Source organism: Protopterus annectens, chromosome 5.part0 (genome assembly GCF_019279795.1).
Source record: "Protopterus annectens isolate FY-2018-M chromosome 5.part0, PAN1.0, whole genome shotgun sequence".
In the NCBI taxonomy this organism is placed as follows: Eukaryota; Metazoa; Chordata; order Ceratodontiformes; family Protopteridae; genus Protopterus; species Protopterus annectens.
Genome location: NC_056735.1, coordinates 1,627,499,209 through 1,627,525,858, shown reverse-complemented (window position 1 = coordinate 1,627,525,858; position 26,650 = coordinate 1,627,499,209). Strand labels below are relative to the sequence as shown.

Here is a 26,650-nt window from a genome sequence, read left to right as displayed (position 1 = left end):
GCTACTTCTGTAGCAGTGCAGGAGATCTCCATGGCAGACCACTTAAGCAGGTCCTAAACAGATTCAGACAGGCAGATGTGGACAGGGGCGCATTCTTAGATTTCACAAATAGATGGCAAGTACCAGAGGTACCTTTATTTGCTTGTCCGAGTAGCAAGCAGCTGGTAAAATTCTGCTCCAAACAAACAAGCTTGAGCAGTAGATCCTTACTTCCCAGACCAGGCTGGTCTGGAGCTTTATGCATTAACTCCCATACCCTTACTGTTCAAGTTAGTTCAACAATTGAAGGAGTGGAGCCTTTGCTAATGGTGTACAGGGATGAAGCTCTGACTACATTCCAGGCAACTTGAGTTCAGCTAGCAGTTTGGATGATTGATGGGATAGATGGGGAGGTGATTGATGGGATAGGCAGGGGGAGGAGGGGTGATTGATAGGACCGGCAGGGGTGGTAGTGGTGTTTGCTTGGCTTACACCACTGCTCTGATGACAGGACTACAGCTGAAGAGCAAAGGCCCATCATAATGTGGGGAGCCAGCGGTGGGAAGATGTAGGCATGGCTTCCCAAGTCTTTGATGTCAGCTCCTGTTCAGATGTTGCCAAGAATGCATGCGTGGACTAGTGGGTATAGGAGGCCCCTGCAGTTTATGCAAGGACTCGCATAACCAGCTGGGGATGGATTATGCAATACAATTTGTTAAAGCTCTCATTGCTGGTATGCTGGCAAGAGCAGAAAACATCATTATCGCTACCTGGATAATGACCTTCTTCAGACAGTGCCTAGGGGAGTATACTGGTCAGCAGACACTGGGCAAAAATCACTCAAAAAGTGAAAGGATACTATTATTTTGGATGTATTTTGAGAAGTTTTTGGTGTGTAGGAAATAGTTCACAGGGAATGTTTTAATTTTAGATGCATGTGAAATATTAAAGGACTTTGGTCATTGAAAGTGGTGGGTAATTTATGATACCTGAGATATTGTTGGGGTGGGAGGTAATTACATACCTGTCAGTGTCCAGATTTTTGAAAAATGTCCAGATTTTTTCTTCATATTTTGGTCTGTTCATCGTAAAATTGGTTGTTTTCTGGAAAATCATTGAGTATTGAAGTCACAAAATAATGACATACATTTTATTTGTAGGTGTTATATCCTCCAGAAAATGCATTAAATGCAAAATCTCTTATTCAAACAACTTTCTAAAGTTTATAACAGCAATATATAAAATCTGTCCCTGATTGTGGGGTTTTGTCCTCCCATTATTTTTGGCTATGTCCAGATTTCCTGTGCATTGAGGTTGAGAGGTATGGAGTTATGAAGTCAAGAAGTTTGTGGTGGTTAGTCTGAAAATTAAATCTGATGGACATAGTCAACACTTGGAAGAGTTTGATGCTGGCAAGGAGTTCTGAGCTGTCAAGGTGCAGTGGTCATAAGAAATTTAAGTTGAAGTCCCCAAGGATGATTATGTGTTAGTCCAATGATCAGGATGTTTTTCAGCAGAGCAGTGAATTTTGCCAGAGAGCCAGGGGAAGGAAGATAGGCAAAAGCAACATAGAGATTGATGGTAGCCCTTGGTTGGAAGTTTAGAAAGAATCCAGTTAGGGTCACAGTCTTTGGTGGTGTTGGCTTGTGGTACTATAGATTGAGAGTTGACCTGTGAAGTAGCATAAAACCACCTTCAGTATAATGACTAGGGCAGGAATCAGTTTGGTAATTGCAGTTTTTCAGGAAGTAGTGTTAAGTTGTTGTGGTTATTTTTGAGCCACGGTTCTGCAACTGCAAACAGATTCAGTGTTTTGAAGTTAAGAAGTATAAATGTATGATTTTTTCTACTTTATTTTAAATGTGTAAACCTTTTTTGTAATTTTTCAATTGTATTAGTGAAGTTCAGTGTCACATGTTTGGGCTCAAGATTTTTAAATGAATGTATATAAACATCATGTACTGATTAATTCTGAAGAACATTATTTTTTGGAAGAAAGTGGTTAACCTTAAATAAAAGTGTGTTGAGAGATATCTTTGACATTTTTTTTGTTTTAAGTGGAAGAGGCTCTCTTGTGATGGCAAAGGAGGAGCCAGTACTCACAACAAGAAGGTGTAACTTTGGTTTACCAGTATTTGTCTGAGTCGTTCACTTCAGGTAAAGTGTATGTCCAGTACATCTGAACTATTTCTGCATATCTGCCTGTTAATCCTTCCCATTAGCATCAAGATCCAAAGTAAAGCAATCCTTGAAGGAAATTTTTGCCAATTTCTAGACCAATTCATCTTGTTTTCAATAAAACAGACTACGGTTTAGCTTTCTTATTAAAACAGTTTTGATCAACAAAAAGGTCTGATAAAAAGGTGGACACCCAAACACTTGCACTGTATATTGATTTCTCAGATGGATCTGAAGAAGCCATAAGGCAAAAGTGTTTTTACTATGTTAAAATGTTAGGGGAATCCTTGTTATCCTGCAGTAGTCAGAGAAAAACCCACTGTGAAGCAAATGAAGGTGTGGCCAAATGGAGCAATCAAAGCTATCATAGCAATCGAAGACTGTTTTGATAACACTAACTGAAGCATATTCAAGGAGGCTGCAACAAATGATCAACAAATTAACTTGGACAAATATTCAGAAACTGTGATGGCATATATTTGCAAATGTGTAGATGATGTGACGACCAACATAAATGTCATAATAAGAGCTAGTCAGAAACCTTGGCTCACAAGGGAAGTATATGAGACATTCAAAATGAATGTCAAGGAAGCTGTCAGGGTGGCTAGGGCAAATCTGAAGAAAGGGATAAAGGAAGCAAAGACGGCCTGTGGAAGTAAGGTCCAGAGTAACTTCACCGATACAAGAGACTCCAAGTGCGTGTGGCAGGGCATAAAAGCCATTACAGAATACAAACCACTGTCAGCTAAATGTGGGGACAGCATAGAATTCCTGGATGGGCTAAACATCTTCTACAGCAGATTTGAGGAGAGGGACTGCTCAAAGGCAGTGAAACTTCCAACAAGTCCTGAGGATGAAGTGCTCAATCTAACCAGAGGTGAGGTGAGGAAAACCCTGTGACAGGTGAACCCCAGGAAGGCTGCTGGACTGGACAACATCCTGGGAAGGGTGTTAAAGGACTGTGCTGAACAACTAAACATTTTTAACATCTCCCTTGTCCAAGAAAAAGTACCCAAATACTTCAAAAGTACAAACATTGTACCACTGCAGAAGAATACAACTCCCTCAGACCTGAATGATTATAAACCAGTAGCCTTCACGTCCACTGTCATGAAAAGTTTTTGAAAGACTGGTCAAAAAACACCTGTCAGCAATACTAGCAGCTGCACTTGACCCACTACAGTTTGCATATCATGCTAGTTGCTCCTTGGCGAATGCCATCTTGGTTGCACTACATCTCACAATGGCACACCTCAGAAATAGGACAGTTATGTTAGGATGCCATTTATTGTGTTGAATGCTGAACTAAAGTCAGTTATCCCACAACAGCTAATTGAGACACTTGTGCGTCTAGGCATCAGTAACCACATGTGCAATTGGATATTAGACTTTTTGATCGAAAGACCACAAAAAGTATATGTAGGCAAGAATTCCTCAAGAAACAACACAATTAACACAGGAGTATCCCAGGAATGTGTGTTGAGTCCACTATTGTTTACAATACTAACTCATGAGTGTATAGCCAGATTTAATACCAAGCACATCATCAAGTTTGCAGATGACACCACAGTCTTGGGCCTCATCAGTAATGAAGATGAAGGAGCATACAGGGAAGAAGTGAATCTACTGATTGACTGGTGTGCTAGGTACAACCTTGATCTTATTGTCACCAAAACCAAGGAGATCATAATAGTCTTCAGGAGAACCTATCCAGCTCACTCTCCACTCATGATTAATGGGTCGAGGGTGGAAATAATAATTAGCACAGAATTCCTGGTAGTCCACATTGCGGAGGACTTATCCTGGTCACTAAACAATAGCCATATAGTCAAGAAAGCTCACCAATGTCTGCATTATTTGCGGAGGTTAAGGAAAGCTAATCTACCACCCTCCATTATAATCACCTTCTACAGGGGTGCCATAGAAAGCATCCTACTGAGCAACTTCATGGTGTGGTACAAGGGCTGTTCAGCTGCAGATCAAAAATCCCTACAGAGGGTGGTGAAGGTCACTGAGAGAATAACAGTCTCCAACTTCCCAGTGATGCATGATCTATATACGACATGTTGCTACAGCAGGGCCAGAAAAATAGCCAGTGATCCTACACATCCTGCCTGTGTTCTATTTACAAGCTTGTCATCCAGCAGATGATGCCGCAGCATGCACTGTAAAACAACCAGGTTCAGGAACAGTTTCTTCCCACAGGTATTTAGGTTCTTGAACCCTGGAAGCAATCTCAAGAATGTTAGACATTGACCAGGTCTTGTGTCGGTCAAACCATTATGGTGCAATAGAAATTCTGAAATGCTGTCTCATAGTCATCTGTTTACAATGTCAGTCAAGTGCAGTATTTATCTGCTAGCTGTTCTAACATATCAGAAAATAAGTATGCAATAAATAAATGTGCAGTAATCACTCACTCAGCTGCTAAAAACTGTAGACATAGTAATATATAGTAATATGTGGTAAAATAACAGTCTAACTTAATGTTATGTATGTTGCATGTGCTGTATGCAATTTGTATGTGTGTAATTGTCATCTCAGTATTGAACCTGATGCACACAATTTCATTTAGGTTACCCTTGTGGAGTCTAAATGACAATAAAGTTCACTTTGACTTTGTTATTTTGAGCAAAACAAATTTGTTCAGTTAAAGTAGTAACACTTGGGTCTGTTTGAGCAAGAAAAAAGGAATTATCTTGCTTGAAGAGGCTCGCTCTCTCTCTGCTGTACTTACCTTTAATATGGTTAAGTTACATAACACAAGCACTATAAGAGGATAGGGGAGGTTTAGCCATTGTGGATACCCCACCCCATTGTGGACAGTTTGGTCATACTGAAATGAGGTATGTTTTACCTCCACCAATTAAAACACATCTGACATTTGCATATTCAAATTAGGTGCATTTTACTGCCACCAGTTAAAACAGATGGCTATTCTGACCCCTTCCATCATACAGCCCTTATAACCAGGACAGAGCTCACTCTAAAACCATTAAGATTTGACTGCAAGAATGCTCAGACATCGTTTAAGTCTAAATAAAACCATTTTTTCTAAAAACTGTACCAGTCGGTTATTCCTTTGGCGAGGAGGGTTGAATAAGCCATTTATGGTTACCTGTGGGTCAGACTTGCTTGTATCCAAAGTCTTCTTTTGTTTGTCCTGAAATCCAGGAAATATAATTGATGATCATCTCAAATTCGATCAACACACTCAGCAGTGCATTAAGAAGACCCACCATAACCTAAGTCTGCTCTATAGACACAATAAATACCTTACAAATGCCTCCAAACTTTCCCTTTCACAAGCCTTTCTACTCCCACACTGCTCTATGCTGTACCTATTCTCACACACCTCCAGTCAAATATTCTCACTAAACTAGAACTTACCTATAACAAAATAGCTTGATTTGCCTCCAACCTACCTTACCACACCCACCATTGCATCACCTTAAGAAATCTTCAGTGGCTTGAATTTAATCAGCAAATCCTAATGCCACAGCTTCTCTTGGCTCATTCAGTCTTACATCAACCTAGTTCCTGTCCCTCTCTCTCCACTCATCCTGTCCTGTTGCTGTTTCTGTAGTTCTCAGCAGAACCTGTTGCAAGTCTACATGCCCAATAAAAATACTGGTAAATTACATTATAGCTATTCCATAGCAAATGCCTGGAATAAACTACCCCGTAATGTCACAGCTATCACTAACACTAATACCTTTAAAATAGCAATTAAAGACTACTACAGCAAATCATGGTCATGTCCCTGCCATGACCCAACATAAGCTACCTTCCACTCCCTAAGGATGCTACCCTCTTAGCTACTACCATACTAGTCCTTTCATAGGCTCCTTACCTGTTCTCTTTCTTTCTAGCTTTTACTCCATGTACTTTTCTTTTGTTTCTCTTCTACTCTGTACTAGCTTTGACCATATACCTTAGTACTTTTTTTCGCCTCCTATACTCTTTACTTTGTGCTAATTTTATATTCCTCATTCCCTTACTTCAGTTTTTTCCTAAATGTACTTAAAACTGTTCATACTTTAATATTTAAAACATCTATGCATATGCTCATTATCCTGATGATAAATGTCTCCGTTACTTGCACTTTTGTTATTTTGTACAGAATGCGTTTCTTATGTAAAACTGAACTCGTTATGTACAATTAACTTATTCATTGTTTTTTTTTCTTTTGCAGTAACTGTCTGTGTTAATTAATGTATATCTAATATAACATTAGAGCTTTTCTCTTCAGGTCTCTGTTGAAAAAGGGCTTTTGCCCAGTCAGACCAACCTGGTTAACAAATGTCAATAAATAAAAATAAGTAAAATATCACAAGCTGCCTTTTAATAAGTGGATCTTTGGTGTTCAGAATGGGAGAGAGAGGATCTTGCAACTCTTTGGATGTACATTTTCAGTTGAGATGCTACCAAGACAGAAGTAAATGCATCAGAAAATCAGGTCAACAGTTTGTCTTGTTTGCAGAAATGAAGGGTTGCCAGTGGTTAATGAAAATTCCAGTCCTGAATGCATAAGGACTAGTTAGCATCCCTTGTACAGTGTTACATTCAGAGACTCTCTTTTTCAGCATTTTCTGCATGGTGTTGAGATGTCACATCAGCTATTGCCACCTGTCTCAGTGCCACTCTTCTACCTTCTTTGACAGTCCTGCATGACTGTCGCAGTCACATTCAGAATTGGAATGTACATTAATATTTAACGTTTTGTTGTTTTTTGAACTGGAGACTACACCTGATGGTGATTCAGTGCAGTGATGTACAGGTAATGCGAATGGTTGAGAAGTGAATGAATGAATGACTGATGCTTGACGTGAAGAATGAATGAGGAATTGCATGTAATTTGAGCTAAGATGTAAAATTTTCAATACTTAGTAGCAGTTGAAGATGACTTATAGAAAAGGGTGGGCAACTTATCACTGGTTTCTTTTTCTCCCCTTACTTGATCATAATAATTGTAAGTACTGTGCCCTATACTTTTTTATTTGTGCTTTTCATCTCCATGGCTGCCAACCATCAAGCCTTTCTCCTGTCTGTTACATTCAGAGGCCGCTTGTCTCAGTTTTCAGTGTGTTCAGTGACTAGTGATGTATAAATGAGGAGAATGCCCACATACCAGTTTTCCACTGGGAAATAAGCAGCTAGTCACCTGTTACACTGTTACATGGGTTGAGACTGAAATTGGTCCAGTGAGGTCAGTGCTGTACCCCAGTTAACAAATTGCATAAATAAAATAAGTACATAAATACATTGTTACTGTTGAAAACTGAAAGCTTCAAGGCTCCATGTAATTTCATTCCCAACTAGAATAGACAAAAAATCCATCAGGCACTCAAGTTTAGACTATGTACTCATCAATAAACCAGACAAAATAATTGAAGTTAGATGTCTGCCAGACACCATAAGTGATCACATGCCAACACCTGCCATTAGAAGCTGTAATAGCCAGGACAAACAAATTATATGCAACCAAATACGAAATCAAACCAAGTTCAACAAATGTGCTTTTATTAAAACACTGTCTCAATATAATTGGAATATACTAAAATCTATGATTTTAGACTCTGCAGTCTTCTACTTCATTGTTTCCTAAAAGTCCTTTATGCCTTAGCCCCCATCTGCAGTAGAGCAGTCAGATCCAACCTTGTACTATGATTAAGTAAGGAAACAAAACAACTTTTGTTAGAACATGCAAAGCATGGAAAGAAAAATGTAACCATAATACTCAAAACTCTGTAGAAACAGACACCTAAGAAACCTTACTGAACTCCATATCAAACCAGATAAACAAACCTACTATAATAACTTTCAACACAAACTTCAGAAAAACCCTAAACGTTTCTGGTCATTTCTAAATAATTTACTACCCCCACCCAAATTACAACTCCTTCCCTAACAACCAGTAATTGTACAGAATTAATCTCCTCCCAGTTCAGCAACTACCTAATAAGGACAGTACTATCCTTAGTCAGCACTGACCATACCACTTCTCTCTCTCGGCCCCGTCACTTCAACAACCTCATCCCTGTGTATACCAGTACTATAAAAAACTTATACTTGAATTGAAACCCACCTCCTTGGCTGCTGACAAACTCCTATCAGAATATCTAAAAATAGATGTCATTGCTTTCCCCATCTCTGTACTGGAAAATAAGTCCATATCTGAACAATATGTTTCTGCCATCTGGACTCATTCCTATATAATTCCATTACACAAGGGGATTAGCTACATCAACTGACTTGAACAATTATAGACCCAATGCTGTCCTCTCCCCACTTTTAAAAATCCTTAAAAAATGTATCCACATACAACTCGTGCAGTATCTCAACTCCAGTACCCTACTTTCCAGAATGATTTCAGACCCCATCACAGCACAACCACTGACCTACTTTATTGTACTAACACTGTAAATCAACTTAGAAATAATGGCTAACTTGTGTCAACAGTGTTTCTAGACTTGTGTAAAGACTTCAACATGGTATCACATTAGCATTTACTCTCTGAACTGGCTTCTGTCGAACATCCCAATATTCCCTTACATGGTTCCTTAGCTTTTTGTGTGAAAGAAAACTAGCAGTCAAATGGCACCATGATTATTCCCCATTTCAGTCCCACAAGGCTCAGTCCTCAGACCACTCCTCTTTAACATTTTTATAAATAAACTCCATATTGCCATACCACACGTAAACATTGTCAAATGTGCCAGTGATCCAGTATCAATATGTGCATTCCCAACTCTGTACAGTCTCAAGGAATTTACTCATTCTTCTCCCACCTCTATGGAAACCTGGCTAAAAAATCATGCCTGCTGCTTAACCCTAACAAAACAAAATGAATGGCCTTCACCAGAAAACAATACAACAACCAAAAAGCAATCTTTACTAATTACACCAGCAAACACTAAAATCGAGATAGTTATACACACTAAGCTCCTAGGTGTTGTCATTGATTAACATCTGATATTTGACTACCATATCTTACATACCATAAAAGGACTGATCAGAAACTGTGCTCCCTCTGTTGACAAACAATACCTTAACAGATACAGCATGACAAACATTAGCTTCAACCTACTTACTCTCAGCCCTCCCTTTATGAATCCCGTATCTTAACTAACCTAAATATCAGTTGTGATTCCAAACTAGACTCTTGCTATAATAAAATGACTAAATTTGTCACTAACTCAACACATAGAACCCACCTCTTTCAAGCCTTGAAAAAGGTAACCATTTGAGATGTCAGAACCCGCTACTGAGAGTCCCAAAATACGGAGACTGAATGGCCAAAAGGTTGGACTTGCATATACTAAGTCCAAGATGCTATTTCTAGGAATATTCCCTTTTCTCTGAGGTATGTTGATCTGGAGTTGGTATATGGGGATGGGGGGCAGTGGCGTGCAGGGAGGCTCCCCCCACAAAAAAGAAGTTTAAAGGAGAGAGCGGGTTTTGAAATTCACTCTTTTCCTGTGTTTTCAGTCTTGGTGGGGGCGGGGGGGGGGGCTTGCTGGTACTCAACATTTCGAGTGTTGGCATTTCAATAAGGAGCCCTTGAGAAAACTTAACTGGCTTGCACTAAGCAACACCCTAAAGCCTTCACAGTTATTGTCTGTATATAAACTTATTTACTACCCAGATAAATGCCCCACCTTAAAAAATATCTTACTGATTTGCTCCCCATCAAGGAACATCCGCTCTGCATCAAGTTTTTATTAAAAACAACGAAGTCTAAAAACTCAGCCAGAGATTCACTTTACTTCTGCTACATCTCAGAAATGGAGAATACCATCCCAGAAGACATCAAGCTCACAGACAAACCACCACACTTTAAAAGCCTGTTCAAACCACATCTGAATAAATCCTGGTCATGCCCATGCTCAGCACCAGAGTGACTCTCCAGTATCCTAGCATTTCCTCCGACTTTCTTCCCCCAGCTCCCTTTCTAAACCTCTTTCTCTCTCCCATTTCTCACTTCACATATTTTTTTTCTAACTTCTAATCTCCCCTACCACCCTCTAAACTCTTGCTATACTCTCAATATGTCTGTAACTCCTTGCAGTACTTACCTAGATACATATACCCTATTCAACAACTGTTTGCCTTCTGAAGTATAAACTCATCACAGCAAGAGGTTTTCCCGTTCGATTCTTGGCTGGCGCACCTTCTGTGTGGAGTCTGCATGTCCTCCCTGCGGTCGAATGACGCTAAAGACATGCAGGTAGGTGCGAGCGTGAATGGGCATGCCTTCTTTGAAGGTTGGGCATTGGGCTGGCAACTCGGCACTGTAAAAATCTACTGCCAATCATGAGCGGACCGGAGTTCCACTGTGGCGACCCCTAACCGGGAAAAGCCGAAACACTTCCTACAAGAATATAGAGCTACCAGTAGTGTATACAGTAATACATATTGATGTAAATACTGTACTGTATATAACGGTCTTGCACCTATGTTTGTTTGTTTTATTTTATTTTTTCTGAGAACTGTCTAAATTCACTTGTTAATAATATAAATGCACTGTGATAGAGCGTTTCTCTCTGGTCCTCCGATGAAAATTGTCTTTGCTTGGTCAAACTTTCCCAGTCAACAAACACATATATGCATAAATAAATACATTTTCCTTCTTTATCCCTTGTTAAACTAATATAGACTGTAAATAAAAAATGCAGCAGCTACATCATGTTTAGTTTCTCTCTTTTTCTCTCTTGTTTTTTAAATTGGGTGTTGTGACATCCCTTCACCTGTTAAACTGTTGACTGTTCAATTTCTAGTATATTTAAAATGGCAAACTGTTGTATTATGTAATTGTGAATTTTATTGAGGTTATTTCTAGTTCACAGTAATCCCACTACTAAAGTGATCTTTATTCTTTCTCAATTGCAGATCTTCACTGCAGTGGACAAAAGGCAGAAGTTTTCCCTTGGAATTAAGTAAACCTCTGCTGGATATCTTCTGCAAACAAAAGCTGTGTATCTGAACACCAAGAAATATTATTTTTGTGATTCCCTGCAAGGAGAAGCCTTGTCTGTACAGGTAAAATGTTATTTTCAAGCTGCAGAACCAGTTTTTGTCCAGGAGTGGGTGAGGAGTGTGTGTGTTTGTATGAACTCTGGTTTTCTTTTCTTTTCTCTAGGTCTCTCTTTTTTTTTTTTTTTTTGCTTTGTTTTCATGACACTGGGTTACCTCAGCTGGTTATAAATGCCATTCACATTATGCTGTAGCAAGAAGAATGCTAGAGGCAAAAAGGTGTGCAGCTAAATCATTTTGTTCTTATACAGCTGGATATGTGTAAGTCATGCAACCCTGTTTATGCACTGTGTTGCAGTCCTTAAAAATATCTTTGTTTAATAATGACCATAAAGCTTAGAAGCCTGGTGTGAGGTTTACTGGAGCCTTTATTTGAATTACATGGGGGACAATGACATAGCCTACAAAAGAAACAATTGGTCCTGTCTTAGCAGAGACATGTGAAGAAAGGATTTCCTGTTAATTCTGCCAGCATGGTTTGCACCTTGAGGGACCTTGAGTTGGTCACAAGGGACTTAGTGCATTTCGATCCTTACATGGTTAAATTGTGTTTGAGGAGAACCAAATGTAGTCTGCATGCTTTATTGTTAACAAAGCCAATTCCAGAGTCTGTCAGCTTACTTGGTGCTCTTCAGTGAAGCCTCTGCATGTTTAAGTAATGCATGTTAATTTGTTGTGGTAGAAATGGCACACAATATGAGAGCAATACATGATCCATTGATAAGAGAGGTCAAACAAACCTGTAACCTGCTTATCTGCAGCTTGCAGATAAAGCTAAATTGCAGCTAGCTGAAATACAGTGGCAGAAGGACATCTGTGTTTCACTTCAGGTATGTTCACTTGTTTTACTGATGTGTATGTTGATGTTTATTATTACCTTATCTCCACTTTCCCTGAAGTTATTTATTTATTGAGCTATTTATTTACTTTTTGTTTGTTTGCCGTTTGTTCATTTCTAGTTGGAAAAGGTGTACTTTCAGTAATTTGTTACACTTGAAAAAAAGTTTTAGAAGTAGTTCATCAGCCTGTCTCCAGCAGCAATGTCATGTCAGGCCCTGGATTCATACAGCAGGAGGTGCAGCCTGTCTGGGCGAGCCTTACAGTCTGTATTTTAAGCTGCTCTGTAAGCTCCCGTGGCTGATGCAAATGCAGGGTGAGGGCTTGGGATTTCGCTCATTCATTTCTGGCGTGCTGCTCCTATTGTTAAATGAATACTGTTGTGTTGCTTTGGGGCATAAACTTGATAACAGTCGTCATTGTTAGCGCTGCTGTGTGCCTGAAATATGTAACATGTTACTACCGCTTATCTCATCTTCTTTTACATACCTTTGCAGTATCTGTTTGTGGTTTCCCGGTATCAAGTTAGGCAATCTGAATTCTCAGTGCATTGTCATATTTGAAACATTGCATTTTTGTCTGTAATAATGCACCATTTTCTACTGACTTTGTGTGCAACTCCTGGTTTGTACTACAGAAAAAAGACAGTCCCTTCCTAATACAGCATTAACAAAGAAAATGAAATAAATGTGCACAGTAACTGTTTTACACAGCTGTACTTACATGTCATCCTTTTTCTCATTGCTTTGAACATTAGTGTATTACTGCAGGGTACATACCTCTTAACTTTCTGGAATTTTGCAGAATGTTCAGATTTTTGCCTCACATTTTTGGTTTGTGCATTGCAAAATGTGGTTTTCTTACAAATCTTTGAAAACTGAAATTTAAATTGAAAATTGCAATCACTAAAAAATGACAGACATTTGAGTTTGATCTTTAAATCCCTTGGAAAATGCATGATATTGCAAAACCTGCTTTATTGCACACTTCTACATTGATTAGAGCAGTGTTTGACATCTGTCCCTAATTTTGTGTCTTTCTTTGTCTCTCCTGTATTTTGCCATTTCCCCTGATTCTAGCTCTGAGAGCTTAAGAGGTCTCAATGTTGCTGAACTAGGAATTTTTTTCTGGAATGGTTTAACTGGGGAAATGAACACTGAGAATGCTTTGCATGTCTAGTTTACTTGTATGCATTTTATGTTGTAGAGTTTGGTTAGATATGCAGTTACTTTTGGATTATGCTATGTTTGAAATCTTTTTAATAAACTGACCATGCATATGCTGTGCCTTGATAATGTCAGCGTTTTATTGCTAGGTTTCCTTGTCGGCTTGCATAACAAGTTAGATTCCTGTTGGGTTTGTGGTAGAAAAGCTTGTGTTACCGTCACAGACCTGCTGATTTGTAATGAGTCACTAGGAATCTTGCTGTCTCAGATATTAATGCAGTTTGCCCTGTGAGTTTCTTAGGCAGAGAACCAATATTGTAAGTTGGGCTGCATCAATTCCCTGTCAGTTGACTGAGCTATTGTGCTTATAGAGTCTGAAATCCATGAAAAGTTAAATTATATTTAGTTGTTTTATTTCTCTGCAGTATATTTTAGTTCTCTGCTTGTTTTAAAAGAAGTACATTAAAGTATTGCATGATGTACATGAAGGTGCTGGCTTTTACAATCATTTCAAAGAATGCATTTCAGGATAATTTTTCTGTGTGTGTGAATAGCTGAGAATTGCTGTTAGGAGATTATTTTCCTCTAAGTGTGCATAAACTTCTGTTTAAAATTAAACAATATTTTAAGATGGTTGTGCAGCCTAAACCCAAAATGGAAGAATTTATATTAAAATGACGATCACCAGGGAAGACGCATCAGAAATCGCTACGTAATGGGGTATTCCAGAAAGATCCTGGTTGATTTCACTTCTTATGGCTCTGAAAAAAGTAAACCTAAAAAACTAATAAAAATAAAACTTTTAGTTTATATATCTGATGGCCTTATGAGTCTGGCTTTAAAAGTTTTGAAAATCAAAAATGCAACACTGGTCTTATATTTGAGTTAGATTTCCCTTTCCATCTCAGCTGTTGATTTTTAATAGGATGTTGAGTTTGCATATAATTGGAAGTGGAGTAGGATGCTGATACCCAACATAGAATTGTTGCAGTATTTACCGGGTTAGGGACATAACATTTTGAATGAGGTACTCCTGTTCTGTCAAAAAAGGCAGTGCTGCAGTGAATTTCTGAAATTTTGTTTCTTTCTGTGCCCCCAACTGTATAGTTTTAAAGCTTTGAATGTTATTGCTAAATGTTTTTAATTTCTGGAAATTTGTATGACATTTCAAAGGATTATAGTCCGTGACTAAAGCCCCCATTTTGTAGTTTAGACCAGCTTGCTTTAGCTGCAGGTAAGTCTGATAAAAAGGTAATTGTATATGCTGCTATTCTTCATTAATAAGTGCAAAACTTCTTTATAACACTTGGTAAAATCATTCATCAGTCCATTCTTTGCCTGTTTCTGGATTTGCTTGCTCGTTTTTATGGTGTTGTGTTAGAGTGGGGTTATTCACTAAGTTCTTTCTGCATGAGGAACTCTTTCTGGTGAAGACATGCATGGTTCTCCCTTACTTGAGATAAGACACAACACTTTTGCAACTCTCACTTATGGAGGATTTTTACTTCATCCACAAAAATAGGTAGCATCTGTCCCAATAAAGTCTTTGTCTGAAAGGAGTAGAAGTTGACAGTTTCATGTAAAACAGCTTCTGATGTAAAGTCTTTTCTACCAAAGACTAGAAAACCAACCACCAGAAGGCCCTGTTTTAAAACTGAAAAGGTTTACCTTTTGTTTTTTCTATTTATTTTCTCTCTGCCTCATTTTTTTAGGTTTACAGTTTCATCTGTAGCACTGCATTAGCTGTGTTGGAACGAAGTGGGCAGATTCCCTGGGTGCAAACTGTTAGGGGGGCATGATCAGCAGTAATGATAGCACCAGTATGCCAACATTCATTCATTTAAACAGCTACAGCCGTTTAAATTAATTAAATTGTGTGTAAGTACTGTAATTGTTGCTAGGGCAAGGAGACTTTTTTTTTTTACCTTTTTTTGAGCTGGACTACCCAGGATGCAAATTTACCTAGCTACTGATCTGATAGGTAGTTACTGGGCATGTGATCCATGAGACCATTGAGAAGCTGTCAGTTTTAAGTATAGCACTAATTCTCTGTGCTTACTGCCAACAACGCCATGCACAAAGCACATTCCAGGATGGACAGTATGTCCTCTGCATAGGCTTATGACTGGCTGAGAGGAGTACTTGCCCCCCCCCCCCCAACTACCTCTATAGACCCATCCTTCCAATAAAACTTACACTGCACATAAGGAGGTGAGATAATAAACCTTACACTGCACATAAGGGGGTGCATAATAGGCCTTACACTGCAGGGTGAGATATGTTGCAATGTGATACCTCCTGACTGGTCTGACATAGCGACATCCGTCACCAGCACATGTACAGTGACACATTGCTCTTGATGTCAGCTTACTGGTGTAATCTGCAATTTACCAAATGCAGTGCAACAATGCAAAGTCACACATCACATACATGCCAACAGCATACAGAATGTGACATTATACCAGTACAAAACATACATGTTGGTGGTTTTGTTGCATCCTGCCAAAGACTGTGTATACCAAACGTTTTCCTCATATATACTGATATATCAGCAACAGAATCACCCCCCCCCCCCACACACACACACACACAAACACAGCAGTTGTACTAGGAGTGTGTTATGCTTCATTTAGCCTTTGCTTGCTTATTCATCCATTAAGATGCACACTTTTGCCGCATATACATATTTTCTTTGGGAACAAGCATATGGTGTTTGTGTGTGTCTGTGTCTATATTATTAGAGTTCCATCTTAAACTTTATAAGAAGGGGTGTATTCCTTCATGGAATCCTAATTGTGTCTTACAAAAGTTGGCAAAACTTTCATGCAAACTAGTCTTTCTGGTTCCTTTAATATTTCTGACTTGATAAACTGCTTTGTTGTTAGAAGTTATCTCACCTGGGATAGCTGTCTTTTACCCTAACCCTCAGAATTCTGAAAGAGAGACCTTGGGTCAAAGAAGACTGCTTTGAACATGTGTATCTGTAGGTGAACATGTTAGAAAGTCACTGTTAAACACGTGCCTTAAATCCACAAACTCAGAAAAGGAACACAAAATGAGTAGCTGAACACTCCCAAGAGTTATTTATTTAACAAATAAACGTAAGCCAAGTACAGAACCAAGCTTTCGGTGAGCTCGATGTCCCACCTTCATCAGACAACATACACAAGCCAACAATCATAGTTTAAATACTACATTGTTAATTGATTAATGAATCAATTAATTAAATAGAAGTCAATAATGCAAGCCTCAATCAAGTTAACAAGTTTTCCCTTTGTGTAAGGCTATGCAATATTGTAAATCATAAATAAACTTCATAAATAACTAATAACACTCCATTTATTATACAACAATTTAAAATTTAAAATTTAAATTATATGTAAAAAGTGCACAAATCAATTTTATTTTATTTATTCTAGTGAATATATTTTATATTGCACAATCCTTAATCGTAATTGGACCTAAAAATGTGTGCAATTATATACAAATATATATGTAAATATGTATATATATGTGTATAACTCTATTTACATAATTAAAATACATGTATATATATGTAAAAAAATATATATACATGTAAAAAATATGCATAAAAGTAAATAAATATTTATATAAAATATATGTACATGTGTATGAACAATGTATATACATATATATAGTATGCCATGTACTGCTTTGTTATTTAAAATACTACAGACAAATGCACACATTTAAAAATACTTATAACATAGGTTGTGTATTAAATATGTTTGTATAAATGCAATATTTAATAACAATATTTGATAGTGCAATATTTGATGAATAAACAAAATTAACCAATTAAAATTATGTAAGTGGGTCACTCACTACCTATTTCAAAAGAATTGTATTGGCAGTTAAGAACATGGGCATATGTTAACCCAGGCTTAAATGAATATGTTTCTGTGGCTCCTGTTTTGAAATTATTGTCTAATAACAGATGAGTGGTTGCTTCGACAAAATTTCTTATTAAATTTTTAAATTTTTGAGATTGTGGTAATAGAAAAAACATTTTGCATTGAAATGTTGCTTTGAAATAAATAAAATATTAAATAAATAACCCTTGGGAGTGTTCAGCTACTCGTTTTGTGTTCCTTTTCTATGTTAGAAAGTCAGAGAAACTCTTTTGGAAGTCATATGTTTGTTTGAATTGTAATTCATCGAATCTGCAAGTTGACCAGCTTTGACCATTGAAATGTGACATAAAAATATTATAAAACAAAATGCAAAATATGATTTATAAAAGACAGTAATTCTTTTTTAACAATGATTGGTTGTGTTTGGATAGTCCCAGCCAGAGTACATGGGAATACTGCAAATACTTAAGCAGCCCAGACAAAGGATGGGAGTGTTGTAGATAAACAGGAATCCATTGTATGTGGAATATTTTTACATTTAAACAGCAGAAATGCCAATGGATTTTCAGGGTACATGGTAGCATTGCAGAAATCCAGAGTTTAGGCAAAGGTGCAAGGTGCACCTCAGAGAGCTGAGGAAATGACTGTGTTACAGGTTTAGCAGCATTAAGCCAAGAAACCTACCATAGTACATGGAAGCAATGCAGGCGTTGAGGTCAGCCATTCTACAGCTCACTGGAGCCAAGCAAATAATGCTAGAACCAAAACTGGGATATGTGGGGAGTCTTGTACATGGCCAATGTATTGGAGGTCAAGGTAACTGGGTAATTGTCAAGTGTGTTTTTTTTTTTCTTTCAAACATAATTCATTACCTTAAAAAAAAACAATCTGACAGTTTACAAGCTGTCTGTAAGTGATTGTAAGCACTTTCTGTGGTAAGAAGAGCTACCTGAAAAAAATGCTTGACAGTTTGTAAACTGTGTTAATAGCTGGAGTGGGGTAAATTGGGTGTGTTGCCAAAGGCTTCCACTTCCCTTTTTACAGCACTGTATGTTTAAGCCAACCCATTACTTTGAATGTAGCAAGCAATTTTAAAGCATGTAGGAGTGAGGTCTTGTGTTGTGACGGATCGGTTTACAATTATTTATTGTAGAAGCATTGAGTACTGTTAAGAGTATTTTAACTTCTACTTTTAACACATTTGCTTTAAGGCAAAGCTTCATTTTATTTAAAGTTGAAGACGCAGTTCTACTTGGACTTCCATTCTTTGAGTGTAACAGCAGATGTTATTCGGGTTTCACTGTTGCAAATATCACATTTGGGTAATCCCTGCCAGGGTAGCCCTCGGCCGGCCCGAATACCAGAGGTTTAGTATTTCTGCGTCGGTTGCTGTCGCTTCAGGACTGACATCAGGTCGTCAGTAGTATAAAGTAAGGCAGCCGATACCATTACATCAGTCTTTCTTGCCAAGGAGCCCGAAGCAGTTCGCATGAGTGCCGGTCAGCCACTACCTGAGTTTCATCTTCCGAACTGAAGCTGAAGTTTTCTAAAGCGAAGTAGTACCCTGTTAGGGATCCCTTTTTCTTGCTCTAACCGATGTCAGAAAAAGTTAACAATTGTCTCGCCACTGGAAACCAAATACCACACTGAGACTTTCATTCTTACTGCGTCACTTGCTTAGGCCCAGACCACAACGTCCCTCGCTGTCGCTTTTGTGCTTTGTTTAACACCAGAACATGTTAGTTGTCAGGCTCTTATTGTAGCTAGATATTTTTGCTTACAGTCCTCGAATTCTGATATGGCTTCTGTAAGCCATCCGACAGCAGATCTTCTGAAAAAACCTAAGGATAAAGATAGAGACAGACCTCATAGGTCCAAACCTACTTATGATGCTTCTGTTAAGCTAGTAGTCAGTTCTCTGGTCCTCATTGAGGTGCTTTTGCAACCCCTGATACCCGCTTCTGTGGATTTGCAGGCCGCTACCGAGACCCTTTCGGAGTCCAGTATGCCACAAAACTCTTCTTCGACTAAGGGTCCTGCCGTTGTCTCTACCTTGGATGGGTCTGGAGCCGCTGAGCAGGCACCAGCTTCTCAGGAAGTCCTTCGCACTACCGATTCTTGACACAAACCGATGACTTCTTTCACGTCTACCGTTCTTTCGAAATCTACCGAGTTTCTAAGGTCCAGGGTACGAACCACACCCAAGAAACCAACGGCCCAATCTCAGGCACCTGCTTCTTTGCCTCAGTCTCAAATGCTTAATATGGCGAAAGACCTTATCATGCTGATCAGGGGAAGCTAAGCTACCCCTTCCAAAAGAAAAAGAGATCTGTCTCCAGTAGTTTTGTCTAAACAGGAGTCTGATGACTCTGATGCATCTGAATATGAAGACTTGCAACCCCTCTCTGCATATGAGGATTCTGATATAGAGGAATCCATTCCTTCAGCCTCTCCACCCGAGGACTTTTCCTTTGGGGAAACCCTTCATACCTTAAGGGAGCATTTCCAATGGGAATGTCAGGATTACCCTCAGTCTAAAAAGAGACTCAGAGAATCTTAGATCTTTCGCAGCACAGACCCCTGTCCATTCCCCCAGTCCTGGATGTTGTGGACGATGTTTTCTTGGAATCCAGTTTGACTCCTGACACCCTCCCTCTTGCTCCCAGGAAACCTGACAGGTATTACAGAGTCCCTGACTCACACAAATTTCTTTTCAAAATCCTACTGCTGACCCTGAGGTAATTTCTCAAGGGCCTAAAGGAATTAAAGCAACCTCTGCTAAGAATCTGACCCCCTCAGATAGGGATTCCCGAGCACTGGACAGATGGGGTAAAAAGGTATACACCTCTGCTATTCTTGCTGTCAACGCACTAAATTGTCAGTTCCATATGCTAAAATTTCAGCAACCTACCATGAAACTCCTCAAACAAAAAGTGTCTTTCTTTCCTGCTTGTGCAGTAGCTAAAGAGTTACAAGAGTTAATGCATTCTGCAAGTCAAGTAACTAAGCACACTTTACCCTGTGGTTTTGATGTCCTAGAAGCTTTTTGCAGGGCAGCAGTCACCGATTCTGTCCTTAGAAGGCATGCTTGGCTTAAGGAACAGCCCTTGCCAGACCATGTCAAATCTAAATTTTTGGATGCAGACTTGCATAAAGACAACTTATTTGCCACCAAGGCAGAGGAGATCTTAAAAAAGATGGAAAAAAAAGCTAAATCTTTGCAGACAGTTAAGGATTTTCTACAGCTCCAGCCACCCAGGTTCAGCAGGCATTGTTCCTCCAAGCACTGGTCCTTTCCTGCCCCTACCACGTTAGTTCAGCCCAGACCCCGGGAAGCAGACCCCCCAGACAGCAGCCACAGGGAATGCAGAGATCAAAGCAGTGGAGTTCCTCCACTTCAAAACCAGGGAGTTCAAAGCCACCCCCTCATGGTAAGAGCTCATAACGACTCTCCTTCCCCACTCCCTCCCTCTGCCCACCTACACCTGCACTTACCCCTAGGAGGAAAACTCTCCTGTCACCCAAGCACCTGGGCCACCATTACCATTGACCGCTGGGTCCTCAAAATAGTGTCCCAGGAATACAAATTTTCTTTCCACACTCTTCCAACCCCAACAGGGCTCCCAGATCTACCTCCAAACCAGTGGGCAGAGGCAAAAAAGCAAGCCCTTTCCCTGCTATCTATGAGGGCAATAGAGCACATTCCTGCAGAGCAGATATGCCAAGGTTTCTAGTCACCCAGAAAAGAGGGCACCTGGTGCCCCATCCTCAAACTATCCATTCTAAACACCTTCCTGGTGATGCCAAAATTCACAATGCTCACTCTCCAGTAGCTGCTACCCATGCTCTCCACCCGTGCTGTCCAAGGATGCTTGGCAAGCCACTCTAGACCTAAAAGAGGCCTTACCTTCACATTCCTGTCAGGGAATCATGCAGGAAATATCTACGTTTCAGGGCAGGATCTCTGCTCTTTCATTTCTCTGCGCTTCCCTTTGGCTTATCTACTGCTCCCACAGTTCTCACAAAATGTCTGGCTCCCACAATTGCCTTTTGCAGACAAAGGAATATCCAAATTTACCCATACTTAGACAACTGCCTAATTCAGGCAGACAGTCAGGAAAAGCTACTCAAGCACCTGGCCTTTGTAAAGTCCCTACTGATCTCCCTGGGGTAGACTATCAACAAAAAGAAATCCAAACTAGTACCCACCCAAATGATTATGTTCCTGGGAGCAAACCTGGACACAGCATCCCAGATGGCATTCCTTACACCAGAAAAGCAAACTTACCTAACAGCCTACTTCTCTCAACTAGCCACCAGACCCTAGTTATCTGCAAGGAAAATCCTACAAGCTCTGGGGTTCATGGCATTTTGCATTCTACTTATTCCATATGCCACACTGCATATGAGGAAACTTCATTGGTACCTAAAAAGCCTTTGGTGTCAACACTCTCAAGACCTGGAAACGCTTATACCAATGATACCTTGACTAAGGAAAGGTTTTCTTTGGTGGGCAGCAGCATGCTCCCACAACAAGGGACTACCTTTCTCACAACCCCCCGCCAACCAGACCCTCACCACAGATGCATCAGACTATGCCTGGGGTGCACACCTGGACGGCAGGTGCATACAGGGCCAATGGAGCCCACAGTAAATCCATCTGCACATCAACCAAAAAGAGATTTTAGCTGTCCAGCATGCATTAATAACTTTCAGGCCCCTTCTCTCCCCAGGGGCTCTCCTGATCAAAACATACAATGCCACTGTGATGTGGTATATCAACAAGCAGGGAGGGACTCACTCTTACCCTCTATGCACGCTGGCCATGACCCTTTGGCACACAGCCTCTGCCATGCAACTCCACCTGTTAGCATAATTCCTGCCAGGCTCTCTAAATTCTCTGGCAGACCACTTAAGCAGAAATCTTCTGGACCCGCACGATTGGCAGCTGGACCAAAGAACCTTCACTGTAATAACTCAGAAATAGGCCATCCCAAAGGTCAACCTCTTTGCCTCCCACACCAACCATCAGCTCAGTAAGTTCTGCAAAAGGAAGCATCACTGCATGGCTTGGAAAGTGGATGCCCTCTCCTTCCCCTGGGTCAACCTCTCGGTCTATGCATTTCCCCCACTACCTCTCATCATCAAGGTACTGCTCAATATAAGGGAGGAAAAACCAAGGACAATTCTGATTGCTCCAGACTAGCCTCTGCTGCGCAGCCTGTCCCCACTGCCACCATGTCATCTCCCTCAGACCCCAACCCTCCTCACCCAGAGGGAAGAAGAATTCATGCATCCCCAATTGCAGACCCTCAGTTTGGCAGCCTGGCTTATTCCCTGACCCACTGATCAATCTGCCAACTTCAGTAAACAGGTTCTAGATGTTTTACTTGAGGCTAGACGCCCTAGCACTAGAAAGTCTTATGCTAACAAATGGAAAATGTTCTACACCTGGATTCAGAATAAGGAAGCCGATACAATATAGCCCTCCCTACCTCTCATCCTGGATTACCTAACTGACTTGCTATTAAAATTCATGCCTCTGCTATCTTTGCATTTCCACATTGAGCACCCCCTTTTCTCACACCCTCTGATAAAACAATTCCTAAGAGGGGCTAGCAACTTGAGACCACCCAGAAGTGCACCTACTCCAACTTGGGATCTTAACTTTATGTTGGAAAATCTCACCCTGTCCCCCTTTGAACCAGCATCTTCAGCAGAGTTAAAATTTCTCTCCTGGAAGACAGCTTTTCTTCTGACCATCACTTCAGCCAGAAGAGTCTCTGAGCTACAAGCACTTATGGCTGTAGGGCCCTTCATCATCTTCCATGCTGACAGGGTGTCCCTCAGGACTAACCCATCCTTCATGCCCAAAGTAGTGTCCAGTGTGCCTCTCAACCAATCAATTAATTTGCCCAGTTTTTCCCTAACCCACAAAACAAGGGGGAAAGGATCCTGCACTCTCTAGATGTGCATCAGACAGCTCAGATTCTGTCTAGACAGGTCTAAATCTTTCAGAACGTCTGATCAATTACTAGTCAGCTTTGCTGCAGGAGCAGAGGGCAAAGCCATCTCCAAACAAACCATTTACAAATGGATAGCACACTGCATCCTTTTCTGTTACAAGCAACATGGAAAACCTCATGCTAAGGGGGTCAGGATTCACTCTACCAGAGCAGCCTCCACCTCTGCAGCTTTCCTCAGAGGAGTCCCCACCAGGGACATCCTAGAGGCTGCCACCTGGACATCTGTTCACACTTTCACTAAGCATTACCACCTGCCTATCTTCTCCAAATCCAGGGCAGGCGTTGCTACTGCAGTTTTGCAGGGCATCTTAGCCAGCCCCTAGTCTCCTTGACTCCCTCCAGCCTTTTCCTCAGCTTTGGGAATCAACCCAAATGTGATGACTTGCAGCAGTGAAACACAAAGAACATAGCACAGTTATGTACACTTACCATAAATGTAGATGTTCGAGTGTATTCACTGTTGCAGTCTTGGTTTCCCTCCCTCCATCTCCCTCTTCTTTCTCTCTCTCTCTCTCTCCTTACAAGGAACTTTTTGGTATTTACTTTCTACTGGTGAGGTTTTTCCACCATATCCTGGCTCCCACCTGGGAGCTCCTGACAGGGCAAGGAAAAACTGATGTAATGGTGTCGGCTGCCTTACTTTATACTACTGACGACCTGATGTCAGTCCTGAAGCGTCAACAACCAACGCAGAAATACTAAGCCACTGGTATTCGGGCCGGCCGAAGGCAACCCGGGCAGGGATAACCCAAATGTTATGACTGCAAAAGTGAATACACTTGAACATCTACATTTATGGTAAGTGTACACAACTGTACTTTGTTTACCATCTTTGTACAGAAAGAGATTTTTTTCATTTCATTGTACAGTGAGTGACCTGGAAGTAAATGGAAAGTATTAGCAGAAAAAAAAAAGCTGAGGTAATAGGATGTAGCTAGAAAGTAGGTCAGCCTCCTAGACTTGAAACACAAACATAAGTAGCAACAAATATTATATTGCCATAGTAGATTTTTTGAAGCAAAATGTTTTGGTCCGGCTGTATGAACAGGGCAGTTCGTTGGATTTCCCAGCATGAATGGGAGTTGTTACTGATTGCTTTCCTTCTCTTTGGTTTGCGAAGGGCTTGAAACATTTAACCCACCTCCATAATGGAACTCCTCTTTATTTTCTTAATGGATTCGAAGCAATACATTACAGTATATTAGTAGTATATTTCATAAACCCTGGAAGGTCTTGTGCACAAGTGCCTTTTTACATTGCTTCAGAAGAAACACAGTATTTAACACAAGGAACTTTATAATGAAGTTGAAGTACCTCGCTAGTTTGGATGGTTGCCAGAGACTATTTTTATTCACTCATTCATTTTTCTTGCATTTTGTGTAACATTTATAGTTTCTCTAAGCAGTATGCTTTTTTTATTCCTTATTCCTTGCATTACTTAAGAATTGATTTAACTTAAAAGTATTGATTAAAAGTATGTGAAATGTCCATGTGCCCATTGCCCATCTTAGATGGTGTGCTTCTGTTTTATTTCCCCCATTTCTTGTCCTAACATATTTGTAAATGAGTTTGTGCTTGCAACCTCTATTACGTTTCTGTTTCATGAGGTTTGTCCACTACTGTACAATGAGTTTTGTAACCTTTCTTTTGTACTGTGGCATTTGCAGTCGAGTGACAATTTCTAAGGTTAGTACTGACAGATGTTCTTAATTGAATGCACAGGTTTTCATCATGTCTATTTGCTTTATGTGCTACAATTACGTATCCCTTACAAGTCTATGCACAGATTTTTATCCCCATGGTTGTATCCATTGCATTATGTGTACAACAGTCTATACTGATTTGTCATTCTTAGCCTTTTCTGCTCTGAGTGATTGCAAAGGCATGGAATGTTCTTAGTGAAATGTATTTTGTATAATTTTGTTGACTTTTCATTTTATGGTTTCCAAACTGAGCATGGAGATTCACGCAACGTTCTGTAGAGTTAACAGCAGTAGCCTGCTGTTAATAGCTTTCATTCTGTTCCTCTTATGAACCTTAGTATAGTTTATGACAGATTTTTGCTCTCATGAAGGTGTCATGTAAGTGCAGTTCATAGATGTATTTGTCAACTGTGATGCTTATGTCTGTGTAGCTGTGTCGAAAGATTTTACTCTTCTAACATATTCTGGAAGAATCACACCAAGTTCTTGTAAGCAAGTAAAACAGCTTTATTTTACATGCATGGAGATCTGCTACATGATAGTAATATGCCAGCAGTCTGGCTACTTGTACTTTAAGTTCTCCTTATATAGACCCTCCTGCACGTACATACACGTAGCACAGAGGACTTTCATTAAAATTGATAGTTTGATTACTTGTTTTTACCAGCCAGTACCACAGTTATTCTTGCACCATTAACTTTCTTATCAGCAGTTTAAGATTAACTTCTGCATTCCTCAGTGATCAACATTTTCCAGAACATTTCAGTTTGCACGCAGTGAACATTTTTCTGCTTAACCCTTTAAATACAGAATACAAAATATGTTGACTTCAGTATTTTTCCACATTTCCCCCCTTACAACATTTTGTATACTGTTTATTTTCCACAATCCCAGATACGTTGTATACCTTCTCATAATCAGAGAAATATGCTTTTGTAGCATTGGCAGAGTAACCTTCGATATTATCATTTTGATACATGGTATGCAACAGCAGCCAAGCAGCAAAAATATGATTGCACCAACACATACAGCAATTAAAATGTTCATCAACACAGAACCCCAGTTTCCAAACAGGTTTTGGAAAAAGTCAGTCAAGGGGTTTGGACCAGGTTTAGTCAGTTCAGAAACTTGTTGAATTATTTTTCCTTCGCCGCTAGGGTGAAATCGAGCGCCATACGGTTCTGCAACACTACTGTTTCCATCGCCGTTAATTCATCCATCACCAATTCTAGCACTGAAAATGTCACATTACTCAGAGTCTCTAACAGTTTTGACAGTTTTCTCAGTTCTCAGATGGATTTTACTGTCCCATACGCTGGCAAAATACCAGCCCAAGCAATTACATCATCGCCTAGGTCCATATGTGAGAGTCCTTTGCTGCTGACGTGTGCCAAGTCATGGTGATAAATCCATGACGCATCAATGTTACCTACGGGATTAATAGGTTTATTAAGAGAACGTGCATTTCGTATTTTACTCTGAGGTAATACATTTGCGTATCTGATACCTGGTATCAGATATCCCAAAAAACAACTTCCTGACCAGCCATATGGTAACCATTTATATGCTTTCCTACCACAAATAAAATAACAATCATTTGTTTTGATGGTAATATTGGTTGCAAATTCATAACTCCCATTTGGCTTTAGCCCGTTAAATAACAGGCCATATACATACAGCATTTTTTCAACAAAACTAATATCATTTACATTGATGTATTTTTTTTTTTAGCTCCAAACTTGGTCTCACACTGCCCTTCTAGGGTACAATTATGAACTATTGTCAAATTACATAGGCTCAGCCCCACCTTAACTTTCCCAATCTTTTGAAAACACACTGTTCCGTTTTGG

General features: G+C 39.8%; 1 long non-coding RNA gene across 2 annotated transcripts in view; it reads left to right on the top strand.

Moving 5' to 3' along the window:
* LOC122801800 overlaps positions 1–26,650 on the top strand; it is a 1,337,717-nt gene that overhangs the window by 852,935 nt on the left and 458,132 nt on the right. For both annotated transcript variants that reach the window (XR_006364805.1, XR_006364806.1), the window contains exon 3: positions 11,050–11,199. This is a non-coding gene — a long non-coding RNA (uncharacterized LOC122801800). The remainder of the gene's footprint in view (positions 1–11,049; positions 11,200–26,650) is intronic.